Source organism: Dendropsophus ebraccatus, chromosome 5 (assembly GCF_027789765.1).
Source record: "Dendropsophus ebraccatus isolate aDenEbr1 chromosome 5, aDenEbr1.pat, whole genome shotgun sequence".
Taxonomy (NCBI): Eukaryota; Metazoa; Chordata; class Amphibia; order Anura; family Hylidae; genus Dendropsophus; species Dendropsophus ebraccatus.
The window spans coordinates 5,889,241-5,917,110 of NC_091458.1; the positions used below are offsets into that span (position 1 = coordinate 5,889,241).

Below are 27,870 nucleotides of genomic sequence, written 5' to 3' on the forward strand. Positions count from 1 at the left end.
GTGACTAGTCACATGACTGTGATATCATCAGAGGTCCTTAGACAGAGAAATTAATAGTAAGAATCGTATATTATATATAGTGTATATCTATAGTGTGTGTATTATATATAGTGTATATCTATAGTGTGCGTATTATATATAGTGTATATCTAGTGTGTATTATATATAGTGTATATCTATAGTAAGTGTATTATATATAGTGTATATCTATAGTGTGTATTATATATAGTGTATATCTATAGTGTGTATTATAAATAGTGTATATCTATAGTGTGTAATATATAGTGTATATCTATAGTGTGTGTATTATATATAGTGTATATCTATAGTGTGTGTATTATATATAGTGTATATCTATAGTGTGTATTATATATAGTGTATATCTATAGTGTGTGTATTATATATAGTGTATATCTATAGTGTGTGTATTATATATAGTGTATATCTATAGTGTGTGTATTATATAGTGTATATCTATAGTGTGTGTATTATATATAGTGTATATCTATAGTGTGTGTATTATATATAGTGTATATCTATAGTGTGTATTATATATAGTGTATATCTATAGTGTGTGTATATTATATATAGTGAATATCTATAGTGTGTGTATTATATATAGTGTATATCTATAGTGTGTATTATATGTAGTGTATATCTATAGTGTGTGTATTATATATAGTGTATATCTATAGTGTGTGTATTATATATAGCGTATATCTATAGTGTGTGTATTATATATAGTGTATATCTATAGTGTGTATTATATATATAGTGTATATCTATAGTGTGTGTATTATATAGTGTATATCTATAGTGTGTGTATTATATATAGTGTATATCTATAGTGTGTATTATATATATAGTGTATATCTATAGTGTGTATTATATATAGTGTATATCTATAGTGTGTATTATATATAGTGTATATCTATAGTGTGTGTATTATATATAGTGTATATCTATAGTGTGTGTATTATATATAGTGTATATCTATAGTGTGTATTATATATAGCGTATATCTATAGTGTGTGTATTATATATAGCGTATATCTATAGTGTGTATTATATATAGTGTATATATTATATATAGTGTATATCTATAGTGTGTATATTATATAGTGTATATCTATAGTGTGTGTATTGTATATAGTGTATATCTATAGTGTGTATTATATATAGTGTATATCTATAGTGTGTGTATTATATATAGTGTATATCTATAGTGTGTGTATTATATATAGTGTATATCTATAGTGTGTATTATATATAGTGTATATCTATAGTGTGTGTATTATATATAGTGTATATCTATAGTGTGTATTATATATAGTGTATATCTATAGTGTGTGTATTATATATAGTGTATATCTATAGTGTGTGTATTATATATAGTGTATATCTATAGTGTGTGTATTATATATAGTGTATATCTATAGTGTGTGTATTATATATAGTGTATATCTATAGTGTGTATTATATATAGTGTATATCTATAGTGTGTATTATATATAGTGTATATCTATAGTGTGTGTATTATATATAGTGTATATCTATAGTGTGTGTATTATATATAGTGTATATCTATAGTGTGTATTATATATAGTGTATACCTATAGTGTGTATTATATATAGTGTATATCTATAGTGTGTATTATATATAGTGTATATCTATAGTGTGTGTATTATATATAGTGTATATCTATAGTGTGTGTATTATATATAGTGTATATCTATAGTGTGTGTATTATATATAGTGTATATCTATAGTGTGTATATCTATAGTGCGTATTATATATAGTGTATATCTATAGTGTGTATTATATATAGTGTATATCTATAGTGTGTGTATTATATATAGTGTATATCTATAGTGCGTATTATATATAGTGTATATCTATAGTGTGTATTATATATAGTGTATATCTATAGTGTGTGTATTATATATAGTGTATATCTATAGTGTATTATATATAGTGTATATCTATAGTGTGTGTATTATATATAGTGTATATCTATAGTGTGTGTATTATATATAGCGTATATCTATAGTGTGTGTATTATATATAGTGTATATCTATAGTGTGTGTATTATATATAGTGTATATCTATAGTGTGTATTATATATAGTGTATATCTATAGTGTGTGTATTATATATAGTGTATATCTATAGTGTGTGTATTATATATAGCGTATATCTATAGTGTGTGTATTATATATAGCGTATATCTATAGTGTGTATTATATATAGTGTATATCTATAGTGTGTATTATATATAGTGTATATCTATAGTGTGTGTATTATATATAGCGTATATCTATAGTGTGTGTATTATATATAGCGTATATCTATAGTGTGTGTATTATATATAGTGTATATCTATAGTGTGTGTATTATATATAGTGTATATCTATATTGTGTGTATTATATATAGTGTATATCTATAGTGTGTATTATATATAATGTGTATTATATATAGTGTATATTGTCAAGGTAAGATTTGCTTTTCATCTCCCTTGTTCCCAAGTGACTATTCCTGTCCAAATTAAGTAAGCTGAGCGCTAGCGACAAAGACATGACACCAGGCAAAAAGACGGTATAACCTCCTCACTCAGCTGAGTTCAGGAGTGCGCACTCACTCTTTATTAGGTTTCACAAGAAATATATATAAGCTTTTAATACAGGTGGGGTTTCAAGTCACAAGACACATACATGTCACACTCTGATTGGTCAGTCCATAAATGGTCATTAGCTTCCTGTACTGCGCAGTCAGGCTGGCACAACATGATGTTTACCATAAATTGCTTATAGATAAGTCTCTCTTCCTAGCTTTGTATTATGACTACGATGTAGGTTTATGGTGCTTTTCTCATTGGTGTGCTGCCAGCAGTTACAAGGCCGAAGTCATTTTAAGGATTACAATGTTTTTCCCCAAAGTAATAACCCCTTCATGGCCACCTTAACAGGCCCCCCTAAAAACATTGTAATCCTGGTCTCCTGCATGACAGGTGGGGATACCTACCACTATACTAACAAGGCATCTGAGCAAGGAAGAGGTGTAGGAGACTCCACCAGATTGTGATTGAACCCCCTTGTAGCCATTAACATAAGCACATGACCTTTATCGCTAGGTCAAAAGGCTAACAGTCTGTTTCATTGTGTGTGTGTGTGTGTGTGTTGGGGACATCCCATCTCTAGCAGATAGACTATATCTTAAATCTTAAGGGGCTTATACAAATCAAAGTCTAATTCTAATATGTCTAATATGGAAGGTATAAGAGCAGCCAGCTGTGCATCTTTTTTGTCCATTGGCTTCTTTGTAATCGTCTGAGACTTGGAACTCGGCATACATAGTTGGAGCTACTTCTTCAACATCTGGATGTTCCTCAAAGACGCGTTGTTCTTTGTCCTGGAAAAATATCTATAAGCATCAAGTTTTCTCCATCCCCCTGATGCACCTTCAACCTTTGGTACAGTTCTTATGATGAAGACTTTGTAGAGAAGTTAGTGAGAATTGGGCTTAATATCCAGTTGGTGTTAGTGGTTGGCTCATGGATATATATATCAGAGGGTTGTTGTGCATGGAAGTGTCTGTAACATGGAGAACCTTACTAGATAAGTGTCCAAACAATGTGTCATCTCGACAGTTCTGTGTCTGAAAAGTAAAGGATCTGACAGTCTTAGAATGGGTCATCACTGTAACCAGGTGGTAGATAAAGCTAATTGTACGTATAACCAGTAGAAAGAGGGAAAGCGTGTTAATAAAAACTGAACACGAACAAGGGAGGTAAGTTGGGGAAAGGCCAGAAACAACACAAGGAAATACTTTTTTTTTTTTTTTTTAAAAAGAGTAGTGGAACAAAATCCCAGCATATGTGGTTGGTAAATTTTATTATAAGTAATAGTGATCTTTAACAATAGAATATACAGAATTGTCTTTTTTCCACAACAATCTCCCCCTATGAAGACTATTCTGTCCCCATAAAGGAACCTCACTCATCTGTCCCAATGCACCGATTCCTCTTCACCAGTTACTTGACGGTTCATTCCTTGTGAATGACCCCCGAATGAGTGGACTTGTGCATAGGAAAGTCCGATATATTGACCCTCATCTTACCTCACTTATGGGGGTTATCTTTGAAACTATATAGTGCAGATTGTCTCAGAGGTGTGTAGATCTAATCCTAATTCACCTCTCTATAGGTTGCAGTTAAAGGTTCCAGACTCCTCTGGGTATTGGAAAGTCACAACAACTAACTTTAAAAAGTTTTTGAAAAGGAAAAGTTTAGAAGTGAGCAAATTTTATCTCATGGCAAAAGTATAACAAAAAGGTGATTGACCCATAAACCAAAAAGAACAACAAACAAATGCAATATGACCTACTATGTAACCATTAGATTTACTTATAATAACCAATTAGTAAAGCTTCGTAATCTTTAGTATGGGATTCCCTTATAGTCCCATTACATATGTCCCATTATAAGTTACTGTACAGTTTAGCAATCAGCATGTGGTGTATAATGTATAGTAACTGTATAACCCTGATAACACAGCAGCTGGATATGTGATATATAAGTTACTGTACAGTACAGCAGCATGTGGTATATAATGTATAGTAACTGTATAACCCTGATAACACAGCAGCAGCAGCTGGATATGTGATATATAAGTTACTGTACAGTATAACAGCATGTGGTATATAATGTATAGTAACTGTATAACCCTGATAACACAGCAGCTGGATATGTGATATATAAGTTACTGTACAGTATAGCAATCAGCATGTTGTGTATAATGTATAGTAACTGTATAACCCTGATAACACAGCAGCTGGATATGTGATATATAAGTTACTGTACAGTATAGCAGCATGTGGTGTATAATGTATAGTAACTGTATAACCCTGATAACACAGCAGCTGGATATGTGATATATAAGTTACTGTACAGTATAGCAGCATGTGGTATATACTGTATAGTAACTGTATAACCCTGATAACACAGCAGCTGGATATGTGATATATAAGTTACTGTACAGTATAGCAGCATGTGGTGTATAATGTATAGTAACTGTATTAGCCTGATAACACAGCAGCTGCATATGTGATATATAAGTTACTGTACAGTATAGCAATCAGCATGTGGTGTATAATGTATAATAACTGTATAACCCTGATAAACACAGCAGCTGGATATGTGATATATAAGTTACTGTACAGTATAGCAATCAGCATGTGGTATATAATGTATAGTAACTGCATAACCCTGATAACACAGCAGCTGGATATGTGATATATAAGTTACTGTACAGTATAGCAGCATGTGGTATATAATGTATAGTAACTGTATAACCCTGATACCACAGCAGCTGGATATGTGATATATAAGTTACTGTACAGTATAGCAGCATGTGGTGTATAATGTATAGTAACTGTATAACCCTGATAAACACAGCAGCTGGATATGTGATATATTAGTTACTGTACAGTATAGCAGCATGTGGTGTATAATGTATAGTAACTGTATAACCCTGATAACACAGCAGCTGGATATGTGATATATAAGTTACTGTACAGTATAGCAGCATGTGGAGTATAATGTATAGTAACTGTATAACCCTGATAACACAGCAGCTGGATATGTGATATATGTTACTGTACAGTATAGCAGCATGTGGAGTATAATGTATAGTAACTGTATAACCCTGATAACACAGCAGCTGCTGGATATGTGATATGTAAGTTACTTTACAGTATAGCAGCATGTGGTGTACAATGTATAGTAACTGTATAACCCTGATAACACTGCAGCTAGATATGTGATATATAAGTTACTGTACAGTATAGCAGCATGTGGTATATAATGTATAGTAACTGTATAACCCTGATAACACAGCAGCTGGATATGTGATATAAGTTACTGTACAGTATAGCAGCATGTGGTAAATAATGTATAGTAACTGTATAACCCTGATAACAGCAGCTGGATATGTGATATATAAGTTACTGTACAGTATAGCAGCATGTGGTATATAATGTATAGTAACTGTATAACCCTGATAACAGCAGCTGGATATGTGATATATAAGTTACTGTACAGTATAGCAGCATGTGGTATATAATGTATAGTAACTGTATAACCCTGATAACAGAGCAGCTGGATATGTGATATATAAGTTATTGTACAGTATAGCAGCATGTGGTGTATAATGTATAGTAACTGTATAACCCTGATAACACTGTAGCAGCTGGATATGTAATATATGTTACTGTACAGTTTAGCAATCAGCATGTGGAGTATAATGTATAGTAAGTGCATAAACCTGATAACACTGCAGCAGTTTGTAAATACCAGGAAGTGGGAATGACAGAGCTGTGCAGGAGGACAGTGACAGAAACTTTTCTATACAGCAGTGTGAATGGCTGAGTGTAAGTGCAGGCAGATTATAGCAGGAATGGAGATGATGGGAAAAAGGGCTGACAGAGACTGCAGGGAGCATGAAGGAATGAGAAGGGCAGATATGGGCACAGATTGAATTGATATGAATTAACTGGGCGCTTACTACCAATATAATATTTGGATCTTACTGAATTGTCTCTTGTTTCACTGGGATAATCACATATTATACATAAAATAACCACCTTAGGAATAAAAACAAAGTATTAAGTATACATCATTGAAGGTTTCAATTTTTTTTTAAATAATATTCCACATGATCCTTTTTGTAATGGTTAGTAACATTGGTATGGATTCTTAAATCTATCTTTTGACTGACAGGCCTCTTTACAGACTCTTGGAGTCTTGGCCTTATATATCTTCTTTTAAGGCCACTAGTATCACCTTAGACATTGGCTTTGATCTTTTCCATAGCTTTAGCTGACCTGTAAAGAAGACATCAATACAGACAAGGACATACCTATATAGGCCACCTGTAAGGACACACCTATATAGGCCACCTGTGGCAGTTGGATGACGTCCACTTACATTCCCTGAAACCGGGAGGATGGTCACAGACTATGCAGACAGGCACTTAACGGTGTTACTTACAGTAGGTTATGACAGGTGTAGATAATACACTTTTACACAACCCTCTTTGCTATATTTGTTGACCCCTGGGCCGCCCAATGTGAATATACTGCATTACATTACACATGGCTTTCTTCTGCTGGTTTTGTCCAGTAACTCACAAAAAGATACAAGGCGGTTGGCACCCCCTGTACCTCTTCTCCATCCGCTGTTTTTTCAGCTTCTTGCTGCTCGTCTGTGGAAAAGACTTAAAAACAAACAGATCCACATCTCCCCATTCACCTGTACACTATGTACGGTTACCTCAGGAAGAGACCGGAAACATCTCCCCATCCCCCTGTACACTATGTACGGTTACCTCAGGAAGAGACCGGAAACATCTCCCCATCCCCCTGTACACTATGTACGGTTACCTCAGGAAGAGACCGGAAACATCTCCCCATCCACCTGTACACTATGTACGGTTACCTCAGGAAGAGACCGGAAACATCTCCCCATCCACCTGTACACTATGTACGGTTACCTCAGGAAGAGACCGGAAACATCTCCCCATCTCCCTGTACACTATGTACGGTTACCTCAGGAAGAGACCGGAAACATCTCCCCATCCCCCTGTACACTATGTACGGTTACCTCAGGAAGAGACCGGAAACATCTCCCCATCCACCTGTACACTATGTACGGTTACCTCAGGAAGAGACCGGAAACATCTCCCCATCCACCTGTACACTATGTACGGTTACCTCAGGAAGAGACCGGAAACATCTCCCCATCCCCCTGTACACTATGTACGGTTACCTCAGGAAGAGACCGGAAACATCTCCCCATCCACCTGTACACTATGTACGGTTACCTCAGGAAGAGACCGGAAACATCTCCCCATCCACCTGTATACTATGTACGGTTACCTCAGGAAGAGACCGGAAACATCTCCCCATCCCCCTGTACACTATGTACGGTTACCTCAGGAAGAGACCGGAAACATCTCCCCATCCCCCTGTACACTATGTACGGTTACCTCAGGAAGAGACCGGAAACATCTCCCCATCCCCCTGTACACTATGTACGGTTACCTCAGGAAGAGACTGCAAACATCTCCCCATTCCCTTGTACGCTTTGTACGGTTACCTCAGGAAGAGACCGGAAATTGCAGCATCGGCAGCTTCGTCCATCATCCGTCACCTTTTTGGCTTCAGGGTTTGTCTGCATGGAACTGAATGTTGCGTCAGCCGCTCTCTCTGGCAGCTCCTCTTCTTTTTTGTACAGTTTTTTTTAGTCATTGGCCTGCCCAGGGACTCAACAAAATCTCTAATTTGCCAAGTAACCCATAATGGTGGGCTTTATATAGACATCTGAAGTTACCTCCAACCATCCTACATGTCTCCGTGATTGTCCTCACCTCCAGCTTATGGCAGGAGCGGTTTCTGCAGTGGAACGTCACGCTGCATGGCGGTCATCATATATCCTTGCGTCTTGTGTCATCCATCTTTGAAAAGTCTGGGATAATCTACAATGAAAACTTTTAAACTTTCATTAATATTTGGGCTTTCAATTACATTTTTATCTTTCACAATTAACATCTTTAGTTAACAATAAAGTTTGTGTGGTGGTTACAATTAATTGATCCCTCTCTCTCCTTTCTCCCCCCTTTTAAACTTCCCTTTAAATCTCCCCTTTTCCAATTACCCACAAATAGGTGTGTTCAAATCTCAAGGCCCTCATGGGCTCATCTCAGCTCTGTATGCATTTTTGATTCAGGCTAGACTGGCATCCAGTCCTCTGAAGGTGGAGGAGCGATGGAGACAGGCTTTGGGTGCTATGAAGGAGCGGGAATGGTCAGACGTCCTTTCGTCCCATCTCTTGGTTTCGCCAGCTGCTAACAATCACATGACACAATTGTATATAACGCACCGATGTTACCTTACGCCAACACGTATGTTTAGAATGGGGCGCTACCCTACAACAGAATGCCACAGGTGCAGGCACCCAGATTCAGATTTTTGGCATATGATGTGGGCATGCCCGGCAATCTCCACTTTTTGGTCAGCAGTTCCATGCTCCCTGAAAATTTGTCTTCTAGGCCTATTAGATGAACAGAGCTGGCCACATTATCATAGAATATTTCTCAGGGAATCGTTATTTTTGGCGCAAAAGGCGGTGGCGATGCGATGGATGGACGTCAGGCCTCCTGCGATGACTAATGCTGTCCTTTCGTTTGAATATGTTGTATTTAAGCACAGAGGATACCCAGGGAAGTTTAACCCCTTGCCTCCGCAGCCTGTTTTGGCCTTAATGACCAGGGCCTATTTTTCAAATCTGACCTGTCTCTATGTAGTGATAACTCTGCGTTGCTTTTAACTATTGCGGTTATTCTGAGATAGTTTTTTCGTAACATATTCCTCTTTATTTTAGTGGTATACTTTGGTTGATACACTGAGTAGTTTTTTGTAAAAAACACATTTGCGCAAAAATTTGAAAAATGTATGTTTCTGTATATTCAAAACTCTCTTTTTATAAGAAAGATTACTAAAATTACTACTGCAACATCTACAACATGTCTGCTTTATGGTGACGTCATTTGGTGAATGTCCTTTTACTTGTTAGGATGTTAGAGGGCTTCGAAATTTTGCAGCGATTTTTCAAATTTTCAGGAAAATTTCAAATTCTGATTTCATTAGGGACCAGTTCAGTTCTGAAGTGGATTTGTGGGGCCTGTATGTTAGTTACCCCCATAAATCTCTCTACTGTAAAAACTGCACCCCTCAAAGTATTCAAAGTAACTTTTCATAAGTGTATTAACCCTTTAGGTGTTTCACAGAAATTTAAGCAAGTTGGAGGGGAAATTTAACATTTTCATTTTTTTGGCAGATATTCCATTTTAATCCATTTTTTTCCTCTTACACAGAAAATACTAACTGAGAAATACCACTCACTATTTATTCCTCTTATTCCAATGTTTCTAGAAATCCCCCATATGTGGCCGCAGTGCGTCACCTGACTCAACCACAGGACGCAGACATGACAGAGACCTGGGAAATTTTGGGGTTCTTTTTTATTTCAGGTTTTTTTTTTAGCCATTATACCATGTCACAGAGGACTTGCGGTGCCAAAATATTTGTGTAAGACGAGTCGACATTTCCATCGGTACCATTCTGGGGGACATGTGATACCCTGATCATTTTTTAATTATTTTTTTATGAGGTGGTATGAATAAAAAACACAATTTAGCAGCTGTTTTTCATCATTTTTTTTGTACGCCCTTTACTATACGTCACATATGACATGTTATCGTTATTCATTAGGTCGGTACGATTACAGTGATATCCATGTTATATAGCTTTTGTTATAGTTTATGGCATTTATACTATAAATACTGTTTGTGTCTTGTATATTGTAAGAGTGGTAATATTTTAATTTTTTCACCAATGGAGTTATGTGAGGGATTTTTTTTTGCGGTATAAGCTGACGTTTTTAGTGGTACACCTTTTGGGTACATGTGACTTTTTGATAGGTTTTTCTTAATTGTTTAGGGGGCGGGATTAGTTTTTTATTTATTTATTTTATATCGTTAATCGGGTGGAATAATTAATGTAACGGGTTAATAGACGGGGTCATTACGGAGGCGATACCAAATATGTGTATTTTATTTATAGGGGATCATTTATAAAGGGGGGATGGGGAATGTGTGTATTTATTAAATTATTTATGTATTTATTTAATTTATTTATTGTAATTAATTATTTCTTTAATTATGTATGTATGTGTTTAGTGTTTTTTTTTTTTTTTTTTACTGTGTCTGGGTTGCTATGAATACCCTCCCGGAGTCGCGCGATTGCTCGCGCGGCTCTGGGGGGAGAGAGTGCAGAGGGAGCCGGGGGAGGTGGGGGGGAGCACGGGGAGGGGGCGGCCACACGGGGGGCTCTACAGCAGAGAAGGGGAGCCTGGGGGAGCATAGCAGCATGTGCCACAGCCTCCCCCAGGCACCCGATCGGCAGGAGGGGCCGGCTGAGGATGGGGAAACATGGGGAGGGGGCGGCCATGCGGGGGAGCGCAGGGAGGGGGCGGCCACACGGGGGGGTCTCAACAGCAGAGAAGGGGAGCCTGGGGGGAGCGCAGCAGCATGTGCCACAGCCTCCTCCCAGGCACCCGATCGGCAGGGGGAGCATATTTCCCCACAGACGCTGCGGTTGCACAGACCGCGGCGTCTATGGGGTTAACTGCTGGGGGGGAGCGCGGCTCCTCTCTGGGCAGTGGCAGCAGGGGGAGGCTGTGTGACACAGCCTCCTCCTGCTGCTCGATCTCAACTAGGGACAGAGGGGGGAGGCAGGGAAAGCATGACGTCCAGGATCGTCATGATGCGTTCTGGCACTGCTTTTCATGACGTCCCTGGACGTCATATTGGGGGAAGGGGTTAATAAAGTATGAGGTGGTGTGTGTGCTTCCCTGCTAACTAACTTCCAAAAAAGCCGCTATGTGAGGCTAAATGATGATGATAGAATCTGAACCCTGGAGGGGCATTACCCCTCTCTTATGGTCATTTATGATGATGTCATTCCTACATGAGATGATAGTAATGTCTGCACTTTTCTTAATTGTGTTCTTTTGACTGGTGGTTACAGTTATTTATACCAATAGACACCCCGCTTTGTTATTTCACAGATAATGTACCAGTTGTGTGATTACTTACTTTCCTTTACGAACTTTTTTATGTCACAAGATGAGACATATTACTGTATGGAAAGGTTATTTCTACCTGTGCATTGTCTGTATTATGTATCTCAGTTTAAAAAACAAAACAAAAAACTTGGCCTATAGGTATATAATAACATAGCCAAGTATAAAACTAAACACATTTAGTAATACCATTGAAAAACAGTAATAAAAACACTTCACGATATGAAGGTGTTTTAGGTAGACTACTCTATAAACTTAAAAGTTTCCTTTAGTAAGTAATAGCTTTTTTTTCTCATAGGCTCAGTGTATTATATTAGTTAGTTATAATCATAACAAAACTGTTATCCCTAAAAATAAAGCTAATAAAGCATGTTAAACTCTGCTAGTCTCATAGTAACCCCCCCCCCCCATGAATCAAATAAAAAGTTTCAGTTTCAGCTTCCCTGTACAGTTTGTAAGATAAATCTGTGTCCGTAATACATGTTTTCCCAAACATAAGCAAAATAAAGTTACTCATCTTTCCCTACTTTCCCTAGTGAAGTAACCTTGAAGTTTTGAAAAAGATACCAGCGCTGCTCTCTAATCACACACTAGACAGCAAACCACGCAGCCTCGATAGATACACCCGCTGTCTCCCTCCCAGCTAACTGATAAGAATGAAGGCTTCATAGCAGACTTTGTGTAATTAAAAAAATAGCAGACACTAGAACACATACTTATAATTTAGTGTGTGTGTGTGTGGGGGGGGGGGGCAATCTGCTTAGAGCTTATTAGGATAAATATCTCTGGAAAAAAAACTTTTTACACAGAAATGTGTAAGTTACAGTAATATGTTACTCCGGACTCTCATACTATCGGGTTCTTCATAAGTGCACAAAATTTTGCATGTGATCTTTACCAATCATCACTTTTCTCTTGACATTCCTAGTACAACTGGCTATTTCTCTCTTACTCCTACTGACACTTCCGTGTGACAATCTTAATCATGAGCTCGCCTGGTCTAATAGACCCCGCTCTTTCAAACAGTCCATAAACCTTTGTCTAACTTTTCTAACCATCACGTAATAACATTCATTAGCAGAAGTACAAAAACGTTGTTAATCTCTATCGGACAGTGCTAAGCCTGCCCCCTCCATTACACTAAGCACTATGAGCACCGGGGTGAGTGGGGTGTTCGGGAGGGCGGATGACAGAAATGCCAGGAGTTAAAATGGCCACTGGACCAAAAGCTATACCGGATATCTGGGGCGTTGGCTTAGGGCATGGTAATAGGTGGTGTCATCTTAGGGGCTGTTTCTGAAGACACCTTTTTTCTCTAGGGGCGGGGGACAGGCGTGATGGCGTGTGATCCACAATTGTAACAGACATGATGGGAGTTAGGATTTTTTTTCACACTATAAATCCAGTAGTCCTCTGCTCCCGTCTGATACACATATATCATACTCATTATGAACACTTTTCCCCCCTTTGATGCAAGTTTCTCGCTAATTCTGCATCAGTTTACTTTTCTTTCTTATCTTTTTGACAACTTCCACCTGCGTGGAGGCTATTTACTTTCACAGTCCCTTCTAACTCGCCACATGTTTGTTTCTGTTCAGGCTACCAGCTCGACTGGGCTTGCATTCCTTTTCAGACCAACTTTTGGGCTGAACATGGACCATAGGCTTTCCATCACACTACGGGTTTCTGCTTCCCATCTGGGGCGAATGTGACTGTTTTCCCTATTTGCGTACCTGAAATCAGGATGCTGCGCTGTTCCAGACGTCAGACTACTCCTACATGATTCAACCAGAGCTAATCTCCAGCTGTCTCACTAGGCGTATACCGGCTTATCCCGTCTACTAACCTGTGTGTGGTTTATCAACCCAGTGTAATTAACCCAGTGGGTCCCGCAGACTGTACAGGAAGCTTCCAACACCCAGAGAAAAATACAGCAAAAATAAAAATCAACAGTGTTTACAGTCCGGTCACAAACGTCCCATCAGAGATTGGAGTACAGTAAGCTCCCCCAGAAGCTAAGCGACTGGTAACCCCCCCCCTACTTCAGCGTCACCAGACGCTCGGTTGTCCCTTTGTCAGTCTTTTCCTCGTGACGTCACCGTAGCTAATCTAGCGATCTCACTCAGGAGGTGGATACCCTGTGGTGTCCGATTAGCGAACTCTCCACAGTAATAAGCCGAAACTCAGCCCAAATACCGAACACAGCAAAAAAACCTGCGCAATATCAACTCAATACACAAAAGAAAAAGAAATAAAACAGTCGCACAACTCCAGAAGAAGAAAACTGCAAGCAGCTCAGGAGATAGTCAGTTGGTTACGGCTATATACATATATATATATATATATATATATATATATTAACCCCTTAAGGACAGAGCCTGAAATGGCCTTAATGACAGAGACAAATTTTATGAATATGACCAGTGTCACTTTATTCATTAATAACTTCGGGATGCTTTTACCTATCCGGCTGATTCTGAGATTGTTTTCTCGTGACATATTGTCCTTTACATTTCTGGAAAAATGGAGTCGATACTCATAACGAATCTTTATGAAAAAAAAACAAATAACGTTAAAAAATGTGAAAAAATGCATTTTTCCAACTTTGAAACTTTTTTGCTTATACAGAAACTGGTTATACCACATAAATTATATATTAAATAGCATTAGCAACATGTCTACTTTATGTTGGCGGCATTTATTAAACGATCTTTCATTTTTTTAGACAATAGAAAGCTTAAAACATTAGCAGCAAATTTCCAAATTTTCTGTAAAATTTCAAAATCAGATATTTTTAGGGACCTGTTCAGGTTTATAAAAGTGTATTTGAGGGGCCTGTATGTTAGAAAGCCCCACAAAGCACCCCATTTCAGAAACTGCACCCCCCACACTCTGCAAAAGCACATCCAGAAAGTTTTTTAACCCTTTTGGGGAGTCACAGAAATAAAAGCTAAGTGTGTAAGAAATTTGAACATTTTAATTTTCTGTGCAGAGATTTTATTGTAATCCAATATTTTTCATAATTATAAACCTATTACCAGAGAAATGCACCCCAATACTGACTGCCCCGTTTCTGCAGTTTATAGAAATACCCCATATGTGGCCCTATTGCGCTATTTAACGCAACCACAAGCCTCAGATATAAGGGAGCGCCTAGTGAATTTCTACTCCTCCGTTATATTTGGTCATTTTTGACCGTGCCACTTCAGGTTGGCAGAGGCTCTGGGGTGCCAAAACCTAAAAAACACCCCTAAAGGGACACCATTTAGAAAACTACACCCCTCAAGGAATGTAACAAGGGGTGCGGTGAGCATCTGGACCCCACAGGTGCTTCACAGATTTTCCGAACAATATGGCGTGAAAAAATAAAAATTTATTTTTTACACTAAAACGTTGTTCTAGCCTTCAATTTTTCATTTTCTTAAAGGGATAAGAGGAAAAAAAAGACACAAAATGTGTAGCGCAGTTTCTCCCGAGTACGGAAATACCCCACATGTGGCGATAAAGCGCCAAGGGGGCGCAGGACGAGCCTCCAAAGGGAAGAAGCGCCAATTGGCTTTTGGAAGCTGAATTTCACTGAAAAGGATTTCAAGGGCCATGTCGCATTTACAGAGCCCTCGTGCTGCCAACACACTGGAAACCCCCCACAAGTGACCCCATTCTGGAAACTACACCCCTCAAGGAATCTAACAAGGGGTTCAGTGAGCATATGGACCCCACTGGTGACGGGCACAAATGTGGAACAATGTGACGTGAAAGGGAGTATTTTCATTTTTCCACTTTCATGGCACAAATGTGCCCGTCATCAAGGGGTCAATATCCTCACTGCACCCCTTGTTAGATTCCTTGAGGGGTGTAGTTTCCAGAATGGGGTCACTTGTGGGGGGTTTTCAGTGTTTTGGCAGCACGAGGGCTCTGTAAATGCGACATGGCGTTCATCATCCATTCTAGCCAAATCCAACCACCAAAATCCAAATGGTGCTCCTTCCCTTCGGAGGCTTGCCCTGCGCCCACATGGCGCTTTATGTCCACATGTAGGATATTTACGGACTCAGGGGGAATTGCTCTACACATTTTGTTTTTTTTTTCCTATTTTAACCCCTTGTGAAAATGATAAATTCAAGGCTAAACCAACATTAAAGTGTAAAAAATGTAATATTTCATTTTCACGCCACATTGTTCCACATTTGTGCCCGTCACCAGTGGGGTCCATATGCTCACTACACCCCTTGTTACATTCCTTGAGGGGTGTAGTTTCCATAATGGGGTCACTTGTGGGGGTTTCAACTGTCTTGGCAACACAGGGGCCTTTTGAATGCAACATGGCCCCTCGAAATCCATTCCATCCAAATCCAGCCTTCAAAAACCAAATGGCGCTCCTTCCCTTCGGAGGCTTACCCTGCACCCGCATGGCGCTTTATGTCCACATGTGGGGTATTTCCGTACTCAGGGGAAATTGCGCTACACATTTAGTGTTTTTTTTTTATCTTTTAGCCCCTTGTGAAAATGAAAAAATCATGACAAGATTAATGATTTAGAGTAAAAATTTTACAAAAATTACACTAAATGTTGGTCTAGCCTTGATTTTTTCCATTTCCACAAGGGGTTAAAAAAGAAAATGAACACAAAACGTGTAGGGTAGTTTCCCCTGAGTACGAAAATACCCCACATGTGGGCATAATGTGCCATATGGGCACAGGGCAAGCCACCAAAGGGACAGAGCGCCATTTAGAGGCTGGAATGGAGGATGGAGGCCATGTCGCAATTACAAAGCTCCTGTGCTGCCAGGACAGTAGAAACCCCCGACAAGTGACCCCATTGTGGAAACTACACCCCATAAGGAATCTAACAAGGGGTGCAGTGAGCATATGGACCCCACTGGTGACGGGCACTTACGTAGAACATGTGCCGAGAAAATAAAAAATACAATTTTTTTCATTTTCACGTCCCAAATGTGGCCGTCACCAGGGGGCCATATCCCCGCTGCCCCCCTTGTTAGATTCCTTATGGGGTGTAGTTTCCAGAATGGGGTCACTTATGGGGGGTTTCTACTGTCCTGGCCGCACAAAGGCTTTGTAATTGCATCATGGCATCCTCTAATGGGAATGGCGGCCATACCTACTTAGCTGGGGAAAAGGGACAATTCTAATTTATTTGGGGGTATTAGGGCAATTATTAGTTTATAAGGTTGGAAATGACAGGTGTCCATCAAATTCAACCTGTGTTGATCCAGAGGAAGGCAAAAACCCCTCGTGAGGCAGACGACAGTAGCCTCATCACAGGGGGAAATTCCTTCCCGACTCCATAATGGCGATCAGAATAATCCCAGGATCAACGTGACCCCTGAAATAGGAATAAGGGAAAGTATTTAGAAAATGTAGAACCCCAATGACGTGTGGTACGCCTTGAAGCGATCCTGTATGCAGAGGCCGGGGCGATCAGGACAGGCGTCACACTGGAAAATGGTGTCCTTCCTGATCCCCCTGTTACCCCACACTCTGCACTTCTTCTGGGGTCTCCTGTTTTCCAGTGTGGGGGACGTCACCTGGAGAATGTTGTCCTGGTGCGATACGGCTTCCTTCATATCCAAAAGCGCTGGGTCCGCTCCATGGCTGCTAAATATTAGGGCTCTATTACGGCTTCTGATATTTTCGGATCGTGCCGCAAGCTACAGTAGCTCGGGCAGTGAGGGACCGGAAGAGGGGTTGCTGGTATAAAAGTTATCCCCGTGCAGGTGGTAACCTTTATCCAGCAGTGGGAAGATCAGACAATCTTCCCACTTGTTCCGAGGATGGGGGGGAGGGGGCATCTGGGGCTGGATTCGGGTGTCCCTTCCTACATACACTCTAAGGGTACGTGCACACTGCGGAATCGCGCCCTTCGTGCATTCCACAGCTGGCACCCACCGGCGGAGTGATGCAGGCGCACGTCTCCATCCGTGTCATAGACTCCATTCTATGCACGGGCGGATTCCGCTCTCCGTCCGTGTTCATTCTTTGGATGGACGATGGAATCCGCCCATGCATAGATTGGAGTCTATGACACGGGTGGAGACACGCGCCCGCATTAGTCCGCCGGCGGGTGCCAGCTGCGGAATGCACAAAGGGTTATCCTTCGCCATTCCGCAGTGTGCACGTACCCTCTAGCTGGATTCACACGCTGTAACTGTGCGGCTGTATTTTTTATGCGGCTGTAAATGTGCGGGTGAAACTCCGGCCGTGGGAAAAAATAGACATGCGGCTCAAAACATACGGTCATTTACTTGGAAATCTGGTTCAACTAAAAATAACAAATAAAATGTTAAGAAAGTGATGGAAACACCTCTGGATGCATCTGGGAAAGCAGGGAAACAGTTTACATGAATCGCTATTACCGGGGTTAGCGATCCTCTGCACTATAGCCGATGTCTCTCATGGTTAATATATTGAATTAATAAAACACATTTTCTGTCTAATAAAGTCCCTTTTATTGTTCAATAATTAAATGTAAACGATTCCATCATTTTGCAATTAAATATACTGTTAAAATAAATATATATATAAATAAATGTATATTTATATATATATTTATTTTTTGACAGTATATTTAATTGCACAATGATGGATTCGTTAGAATTAAATTATTGACCAACGAAACTGAATTTATTTAAACGAAAATGTGTTTTCTTAATTAAATATTAATTAGTACAGGAAACTCTATAAGCCGGTAATTCATATGCCGGCAATAGAGCATTTTGTACTAATCATCACTTTACTTTAATGAAAACATCAAATGTTTCTTCTAATTACGTTATCACAATAGCATTATTAGAAGAAACATTTAGAATTATATGTGCGCTCAGCTGATTGGCTGATCGGCTGAGCGCACATATAAAGAGGCGGTCCGCAGTGCAGTGACTTCATTGTGCTGCGGACCAGCGAAGAGGACACATCGGGGTGAGTATAGAGCTCTCCCCACCCCCTCCCCTGCACTGCTCCCCTCCCAGCAAGGAAGGGGGGTCACTTAACCCCTTCCTTGCTGGGATGGGTGCAGTCTGACATCAGTCTGGCCCCCAAGGGGTTAAGGGGGATGCAATACATCCTCCCTTAACCCCTTGGGGGTCAGACTGTAAGCAGCGATCTGTAAAGATGCTGCATACTGTAAGGTGCACAACACCGCTCACAATGATGGGTGTTGTGCTCCTGTTTGTGTGTTTTTGTGTGTTTCTCCCTTTTTGTTTTTCAGATATCGGTATCCTGGGGATTACGTCGGATTCCATGGACTACGTCGATGACCAGCGTTTTTTTAATGTTTTTTTTTAATAAAATGGTCAATGAGGGGTGTAGGGGTGTTTTTATTTGAATAAAAAAATTTGTAAACTTGTGTCTTGTCTTTATTTCTTTACTTTTTAGACTTAGTAGTGGAAGCCGTCTAATAGATGGAATCCATTACTAAGTTGGGGCCTAGTGTTAGCCGGTATAAAATGGCTAACACTAACCCCCTATTATTACCCCAGTACCCAATGCCACCAGGGGTACTGGGAAGAGCCGGGTGCCAGTGGTCCTGGAGCGTCAAAATTGGCGCTCCTGGACCGGGCGGCAGCAGGCTGGTAAGATTTAGGCTGGGGAGGGCCTAAACCAAGGGCTCTTCCCACCCTGGTGTTACCAGGCTGCTGTCGTTTGGTTTTTACCCCGGCTGGTTATAAAAATAGGGGGGACCCTATGCGGTTTTTTTTTTAAAATAAATAAATAATTAAAAAAAAACGCATAGGGTCCCCCCTATTTTTATAACCAGCCGGGTTAAAAACCAAACGACAGCAGCCTGGTAACACCAGGGTGGGAAGAGCCATTGGTTTAGGCCCTCCCCAGCCTAAATCTTACCAGCCTGCTGCCGCCCGGTCCAGGAGCGCCAATTTTGACGCTCCAGGACCACTGGCACCCGGCTCTTCCCAGTACCCCTGGTGGCATTGGGTACTGGGGTAATAATAGGGGGTTAGTGTTAGCCATTTTATACCGGCTAACACTAGGCCCCGACTTAGTAATGGATTCCGTCTATTAGACGGCTTCCACTACTAAGTCTATAAAGTAAAGAAATAAAGACAAGACACAAGTTTACAAATTTTTTTATTCAAATAAAAACACCTCCACACCCCTCATTGACCATTTTATTAAAAAAAACATTAAAAAAACGCTGGTCATCGACGTAGTCCATGGAATTCGACGTAATCCCCAGGATACCGATATCTGAAAAACAAAAAGGGAGAAACACACAAAAACACACAAACAGGAGCACAACACCCATCATTGTGAGCGGTGTTGTGCACCTTACAGTATGCAGCATCTTTACAGATCGCTGCTTACAGTCTGACCCCCAAGGGGTTAAGGGAGGATGTATTGCATCCCCCTTAACCCCCTGGGGGCCAGACTGATGTCAGACTGCACCCATCCCAGCAAGGAAGGGGTTAACTGACCCCCCCTTCCTTGCTGGGAGGGGTGCAGTGCTGGGGAGGGGGTGGGGAGAGCTCTATACTCACCCTGATGTGTCCTCTTCGCTGGTCCGCAGCACAATGAAGTCACTGTGCTGCGGACCGGCTTATTATATGTGCGTTCAGCCGAACAGCCAATCAGCTGAGCGCACATATAATTCTAAATGTTTCTGCTAATAATGCTATTGTCATAACATAATTAGAAGAAACATTTGATGTTTTCATTAAAGTAAAGTGATGATTAGTACAGAAAGCTCTATTGCCGGGAATATGAATTAACGGCTTATGGAGCTTCCTGTACTAATTAATATTTAATTAAAAAACACATTTTCGTTGAAATAAATACAGTTTCGTTGGTCAATAATTTATTTCTAACGAATCCATCATTGTGCAATTCAATATACTGTCAAAAAATAATTATATAGATAAATATACATTTATTTATATATCTATTTTTTTTAACAGTATATTTAATTGCAAAATGATGGATTCGTTAGAAATAAATTATTGATCAACGAAAGTGTCTTGATTACAAAGAAAATGTGTTTGATTAATTTAATATATTAACTATTAGAGGCATCGGCATTCGGCATCATTGCCGGCTATTTTTGAAGTACTCCGTACGGACCGCCTGTCAATCCACGGCCGCATATTCAGCCGCAAACAATGGTCTTGTTCATTTTTTACGGGTCCGTTTACGATAGGGCCGTAGATTCATACATAGTGTGCACTGTGCAGCCGCATATCCTATACTTCCAAGCATACACACGAACCACCAAAAATACCGCCGCACAGTTACAGCCGCAAATACAGCCGCACTCTTACAACGTGTGAATCGAGCCTAAATCTGTAAGAGTACCCTGAGGTACTCTCACAGAGTTTGGAGAATTTCACGCCATACCGTCATCTCTTATTGGGACGGTACTGGCGGAAAAGACGTGTCTGGGGGGCATCGTGCGCTACGCTACCCCCAGACACGTCACTGGATGATGAGGATGAATGGAGGAAAGAAGGATCCCCCCATTCATCCTCACTGGCTGTTTCGGTGTCGGAGGCAATAATAACGTATCCCTCTGACGCCGAAAACACCCTGGGGGCCATCTTTATACGGGGATTGGTATATGGGGTATGTAGTGGTGTAGTGTCAAACTTTATTCAATGTAGTGTGGTGTAATGTAGTGTTTTTTACGTGTTTTTTTACAGTAAGTATAAAAAAAAACCTACGCCGACAAAGGAGTTGCTGATAAATGCCGCACTTATGTACAGTAATGGCGGTCGGTGGCGTCCTCGGACAGCACCGACCGCCATTTTTTCCGGGTCATCGGGTCACCGATGACCCGGAACGGTTCCGATTGCCGCTATTGGCTGATCTGAATTGATGAGCCAATAGCGGCGATCGTAAGCACGGGGGGGGTTAACCACCCCCCGTGCCGAGAAGCTAAGTTGGCCTGCTATGATTTATAGCAGGCCATTTTCCCTGATCGCTGTGTGCGAACACACAGCGATCGGGGAAATATCGGGCGTAAATTTACGCCCTGATGCGTTAAGTACCAGGGCGCGAGGGCGTAAATTTACGCCCAATGTCGTTAAGGGGTTAAAGGTTCTTAGGACAGTACAGCGGAGACACCTACTGGCCTTTCAGTGACCTCCAGAGATGGACACATGCACCTCCAGCCTCAATCAGAACTGTCTGACACACAGATAAGCCACAGATTCAAAGAATCAGTAGACTTACCATGTTTCAATGGAGGTGATCAGTCTCCTTCAACAGACGGTCCTGTTTCCTCTGGTGAATGGCAGGCGGTCGATTCCAAGAGTTCAGTGTCACCTTGAATACTGTAATCCCCGTATGGGCCACCACTGTCAAGGTGAGATTTGCTTTTCACCTCCCTTGTTCCCAAGTGACTATCCCTGTCCAAATTAAGTAAGCTTAGAGCTAGCGACGAGGACATGACACCAGGCAAAAAGACGGTATAACCTCCTGACTCAGCTAAGTTTAGGAGTGTGCACTCACACTTTATTAGGTTTCACAAGAAATATATATATGAGCATTTAATACAGGTGGGGTTTCAAGTCACAAGACACATACATGTCACACTCTGGTCAGTCCATAAATGGTCATTGGCTTCCTGTACTGCGCAGTCAGGCTGCCACAACATGATGTTTACCATAAATTGTTTAAAGTGTCACTGTCGTGAATTTTTTTTTTGCAGAAACCAATAGTCCAGGCGATTTTAAGAAACTTTGTAATTGGGTTTATTATCCGAAAAATGCATTTTTATCATGAAAAAGCAGTTTGAAGCTCTCCCCCCTATTTTCATTGTTCTCCTATGGAGAGAGCTAAAGAAAAGACCAAAACAGGACAACAAAGAGTTAATCTACAAATCCCTCACGGGATATCTCCTGTGACCATCACCAGTGACCTGTGTGAGCTCGGATTACAGCTGTCACCCAGCTCCGTGCCTGTAATCCTCTGTTATCTGCTTTCTGCTGCCGGCTAACTCCCTCCTTCCTCCTCCCCCCTCCCCTCTCCATAGAACAGACAGGGGACGACTCCTGCAACAAGTCACAATTTTCAGATTTTTCAGAGTGGATGAAAAAGAGGAAGGAGGGGGGGACCTGGGAAAAGGCTTTTTACATGCAGATAATGGCAGATTTGTAAACCCAATTACAAAGTTTCTTAAAATTGCCTGGACTATTGATTTCTGCAAAAAAAAAAAAATACGACAGTGACTCTTTAAAGATAAGTCTCTCTTCCTAGCTTTGTAGTATGACTACGATGTAGGTTCATGGTGCTTTTCTTATCGGCGTGCTGCCAGCATACCTCTCCTTCTAGAAGCAGTTACAAGGTCGAAGTCATTTTAAGGATTACAATGTTTTTACCCAAAGTAAAAACCCCTTCATGGCCACCTTCACAATATCTATAGTGTGTGTATTATATATAGTGTATATCTATAGTGTGTATTATATATAGCGTGTATATCTACATCTTTTAAGAACAAGTGAAAACAAGTACTGAACAATACAAAAGAATGTCCTGTAGCAACCAAACAAAAACACCAAACTAAAACCTAGTAGTAATGACCAAATTAACCTCAGTGAAAACACAAATCCAAATACGTAGAAATAAACAGTGATGAATTCAAATTAAACAGTAATAAATTCAATAAAAACAGTAATATATTCCGTTAAGTATTAAAAATAATAAACAGTATTTTATTTTATTTAGTTTTTTTTTCTTTTTGGTAGTCTAGATCACAAGATAAAGTTCAATTCACAAGATAAAGTAAAAATCACTGTTCCTATACAACTTACCTTAACTACTGCAGTTTTTTAACTACTCACTTTTGCCCCGTTGCACTTATGCCACGCTGCTTCTACCAGTAGTCAACTCTCCAGACTAAAATATTGTGCATTATATATAGTGTGTATCTATAGTGTCTGATTATATTTAATGTGTATTATATATAGCTTGTATCTATAGAGTCTATACACTCTCCAGTGGGAGTTCCCTATTAGAGGGACTGGACGTTCTCCAGATGTTATATGTCTTGCTCTTTCCCTCTATATATAGTTATTTTCCTGGCCGACCCCCTAAGGATGGAGAAGGAGAGAGATGAGATGGCAGAGAGAATATTACATGTGGCCCTAGAGATCATCTCCCTGCTGAGCGGAGAGGTGAGGGATTCTGGGAGCTCCCGCCTCATGGCTCCTGTCTCTTAATAAAGCACGGACATGGCTGGAGAGGTGAAGGGATAAAGTGACATCACTGTCTCTCTCCATACACAGGATGACATGGTGGTGAGGAAGAGGAGGGGTGAGGAGGAAGGATGGAGCAGGGACCAGGGTCCTATATCACTGCTGCCTCCACCTCACTCACTGATACAGAAGGGAAACAGTCATCAGGAGATCCTGGAACGCATCAACAAGATGGCTGAGCTGCTGACTAGAGAGGTGAGCAGGAGGAGGAGGAGACAGCTGCTGACTGGAGAGGTGAGCACTGCTGGGGATGTCAGGAGGGGGAGGAGGAGGCAGCTGATGATTGGAGCCTTGTATGGAAGGGTAGGTAGAGGGGAAACTGTCAGTATGCCTACAACCACAGGCAACATCATGTAGTCCCCTCCTTCCAATAAACTACTGTACTGCTGTAAAGCTTAGAGATAAATAACAATCATACACAGGGAATGGGAGTGGAGATCAGTGACAATCCACATACAGCAGATACAGCAGCGGAGCATTTATCGAATTTTATGTTTGTAGTGAAATGTTGATCATTTCTATGGTAAAACACAGACACGAGCCAAAATTGTGGGACCTCTCAATAAATACAAAACAAGTGAAGACCATTGTCACAAAATTAAAGTTCAATTACAGATATTTGGTTTTTTTTAACCCTTTAAGGACGTGGCCCATTTTCGTTTTTACGTTTTCGTTTTTTCCTCCTTGTGTTTAAAAGGTCATAGCACTTGCATTTTTCCACCTAGAAACCCACATGACCCCTTATTTTTTGCGTCACTAATTGTACTTTGCAATTACAGGCTGAATTTTTGCATAAAGTACACTGCGAAACCAGAAAAAAATTCAAAGTGTGGTGAAATTGAAAAAAAACCGCATTTCTTTTATTTGGGGGAAATGTGTTTTTACGCCATTCGCCCTGGGGTAAAACTGACTTGTTATGCATGTTCCTCAAGTTGTTACGATTAAAACGATATATAACATGTATAACTTATATTGTATCTGATGGCCTGTAAAAAATTCAAACCGTTGTTAACCAATATACGTTCCTTAAAATCGCTCCATTCCCAGGCTTATAGCGCTTTTATCCTTTGGTCTATGGGGCTGTGCGAGGTGTCATTTTTTTGCGCCATGATGTGATCTTTCTATCGGTACCTTGATTGCCCATATACGTCTTTTTGATCGCTTTTTATTACATTTTTTCTGGATTTGATGCGACCAAAAATGCGCAATTTTGCACTTTGGGATTTTTTTGCGCTGACGCCGTTTACCGTACGAGATGATGAATGTGATTAATTAATAGTTCGGGCGATTACGCACGCGGCGATACCAAACATGTTTATTTATTTATTTATTTGTTTACTTTTATTTAAAACCTGGGAAAAGGGGGGTGATTCAGACTTTTATTAGGGGAGGGGGCTTTTTACTATTAAAAACACTTTATTTTTTTTTTTTACACATATACTAGAAGCCCCCCTGGGGGACTTCTAGTATATACACTTGGATCTCTCATTGAGATCTCTGCAGCATAGATATGCTGCAGAGATCCATGAGATCGGCACTCGTTTGCTTTCGGCTGCTGCAGCCGAAAACGAACGAGTGCCGAGCCGAGGACGGCGCCATCTTGGACGCGTCCCCGGCCGGCATCAGTAACGGAGATCGCTCCTCCGGGACAAGGTCCCGGAGGAGCGATCTCCCCCACTAGACCCCAGGGAAACGTTGCCTCCGGTAATCGGAGGCAGCTGTCAACTTTGACAGCTGCCTCCGATTAGCTAATTAGCGGGCACGGCGATCAGACCGTGCCCGCTAATAGCAGCGGTCCCGGGCCACTCGCGGCACCCGGGATCGCGGCACTTCAAAGCGGGGCCGCCGCGCGGCCCCGCTTTGAAGTGCAAGTGCGGACATATGACGTACCGGTACGTCATATGTCCTTAAGAGGTTAATCAAGTTTATACATGAGCAGATGTAAAGATAACAGAATTCGGAACATTGTGTTATATAATGAAGACAACCCTTTACCAACCAGCGGAGAAGACAACCCTTTACCAACCAGGGGGGAAAACAACCCTTTACCAATCATTGGAGAAGACAACCCTTTACCAATCATTGGAGAAGACAACCCTTTACCAATCATTGGAGAAGACAACCCTTTACCAATTATTGGAGAAGACAACCCTTTACCAATTATTGGAGAAGACAACCCTTTACCAATCATTGGAGAAAACAACCCTTTACCAATCATTGGAGAAGTCAACCCTTTACCAATCATTGGAGAAGACAACCCTTTACCAATCAGCAGAGAAGACAACCCTTTACCAATCATTGGAGAAGACAACCCTTTACTAATCATTGGAGAAGACAACCCTTTACCAATCAGCGGAGAAGACAACCCTTTACCAATCAGTGGAGAAGACAACCCTTTACCAATCATTGGAGAAGACAACCCTTTACCAATCAGCAGAAAAGACAACCCTTTACCAATCATTGGAGAAGACAACCCTTTACCAATCAGCGGAGAAGACAACCCTTTACCAATCAGTGGAGAAGACAACCCTTTACCAATCAGTGGAGAAGACAGCCCTTTACCAATCATTGGAGAAGACAAACCTCTACCAATCAGTGGAAAAGACAACCCTTTACCAATCAGTAGAAAAGACAACCCTTTACCAACCGGGGAGAAGACAGCCCTTTACCAACTAGCGGAGAAGACAACCCTTTACCAACCAGCTGAGAAGACAACCCTTTACCAACCAGCGTAGTCAAATCCCTATGCTGTTAATAATACTGAGGAATTTACTGCTGATACAACTTTGTTATCTGAGAAGCTACGACCATCCGTACACAGGGATGATTGATTTCTTGTGGTACACACATCTAGTAGCTCACTTGGTCATTATGGCGGTGATCTCCACTGTAGTGTATCCTCTGCCCTTTTGCATCTTGTAGCCGATGTTCGCCTCTCGCATCAATGGCATGTAGTGTTCTGCAGTTTCCCCTTCTCTTATTCACAACCTGAAAGCTGAGAAAAGCATGTACATACCCTACAACAAGAGCCACAGCGGAAGCAGCACCAGCTCGGCAGCAGAAGGGAGCACAGACCAGGTCAGGCCCATTGGCCATGTCCACTAGGATGAGAGATGAGTCTTTGGGATTAGACCCCCAGTGTTACACTCTGTTGATCCTTCTGGATGTTTCGGTAGCATCTGACCATGTTTCGGTAGCATGTAGACCACCAGCTCCTCCTCAGAGTTCTCCACTTTATTGCTCTCTCCTAGTTTTCTTCCTTCCTCATTATTTGCTCCTTCAGCAGATCATTTAATGACTTCTTTCTTTCTTCCTTCTCATTATTGATCATTTTCTTTAAGACTCAGTCCTCTGTCCTCCCATCTTATCTCTCTAAACGGCCCTTATTGACAGTGGTTATGGACATCAGTCCCATCCTTAAGACAATGACTGCCATAAGAGTGGATGACTGCCACTCCGAGGAAGAGCCTACTAAATTATCAATAACACTGGGGATATGGTAATTGTATTACAAAAGCCGGAATGGGTCAGATATTCCATACGTGACCCTTATTCCTGTATCTTTGCGTTTCTCAGGTTCCTATAAGGTGTCAGGACGTCACCGTCTATTTCTCCATGGAGGAGTGGGAGTATGTAGAAGGACACAAGGATCTGTACAAGGAGGCCATGATGGAGGATCAGCCGCCCCTTCTCATCAATGACCCCCCAAGGCTGGAGAAGGCGGGAGACATGATGGCGGCCAGGATATTAGAGCTCACCCTAGAGATAATCCACCTGATCACCGGAGAGGTGAGCCATGCGTCACATCCCCTCCCTCTTATCCCTATAGATAATACAGGGAGATGACTGGAGAGGGGAAGGATTGTTAGACTCTCTGTAGTGATCAGTGTCTCACCATACACAGGATTACACAGTAGTGAAGAAGTGGTGTGGTGAGTGTGTGGCG

The 27,870-nt window shown here is 40.9% G+C and overlaps 1 protein-coding gene and 1 long non-coding RNA gene across 2 annotated transcripts in view; both read left to right on the forward strand.

The window, feature by feature from the left end:
* LOC138792211 (uncharacterized) lies at nt 1-24,115 on the forward strand. The gene is made up of 3 exons (XR_011363109.1): nt 1-56; nt 23,740-23,843; nt 23,955-24,115. It is a non-coding gene; the product is annotated as an uncharacterized lncRNA (long non-coding RNA).
* The window catches only part of LOC138793980 (uncharacterized), a 112,540-nt gene that overhangs the window by 52,829 nt on the left and 31,841 nt on the right, over nt 1-27,870 (forward strand). The window lies entirely within an intron of this gene.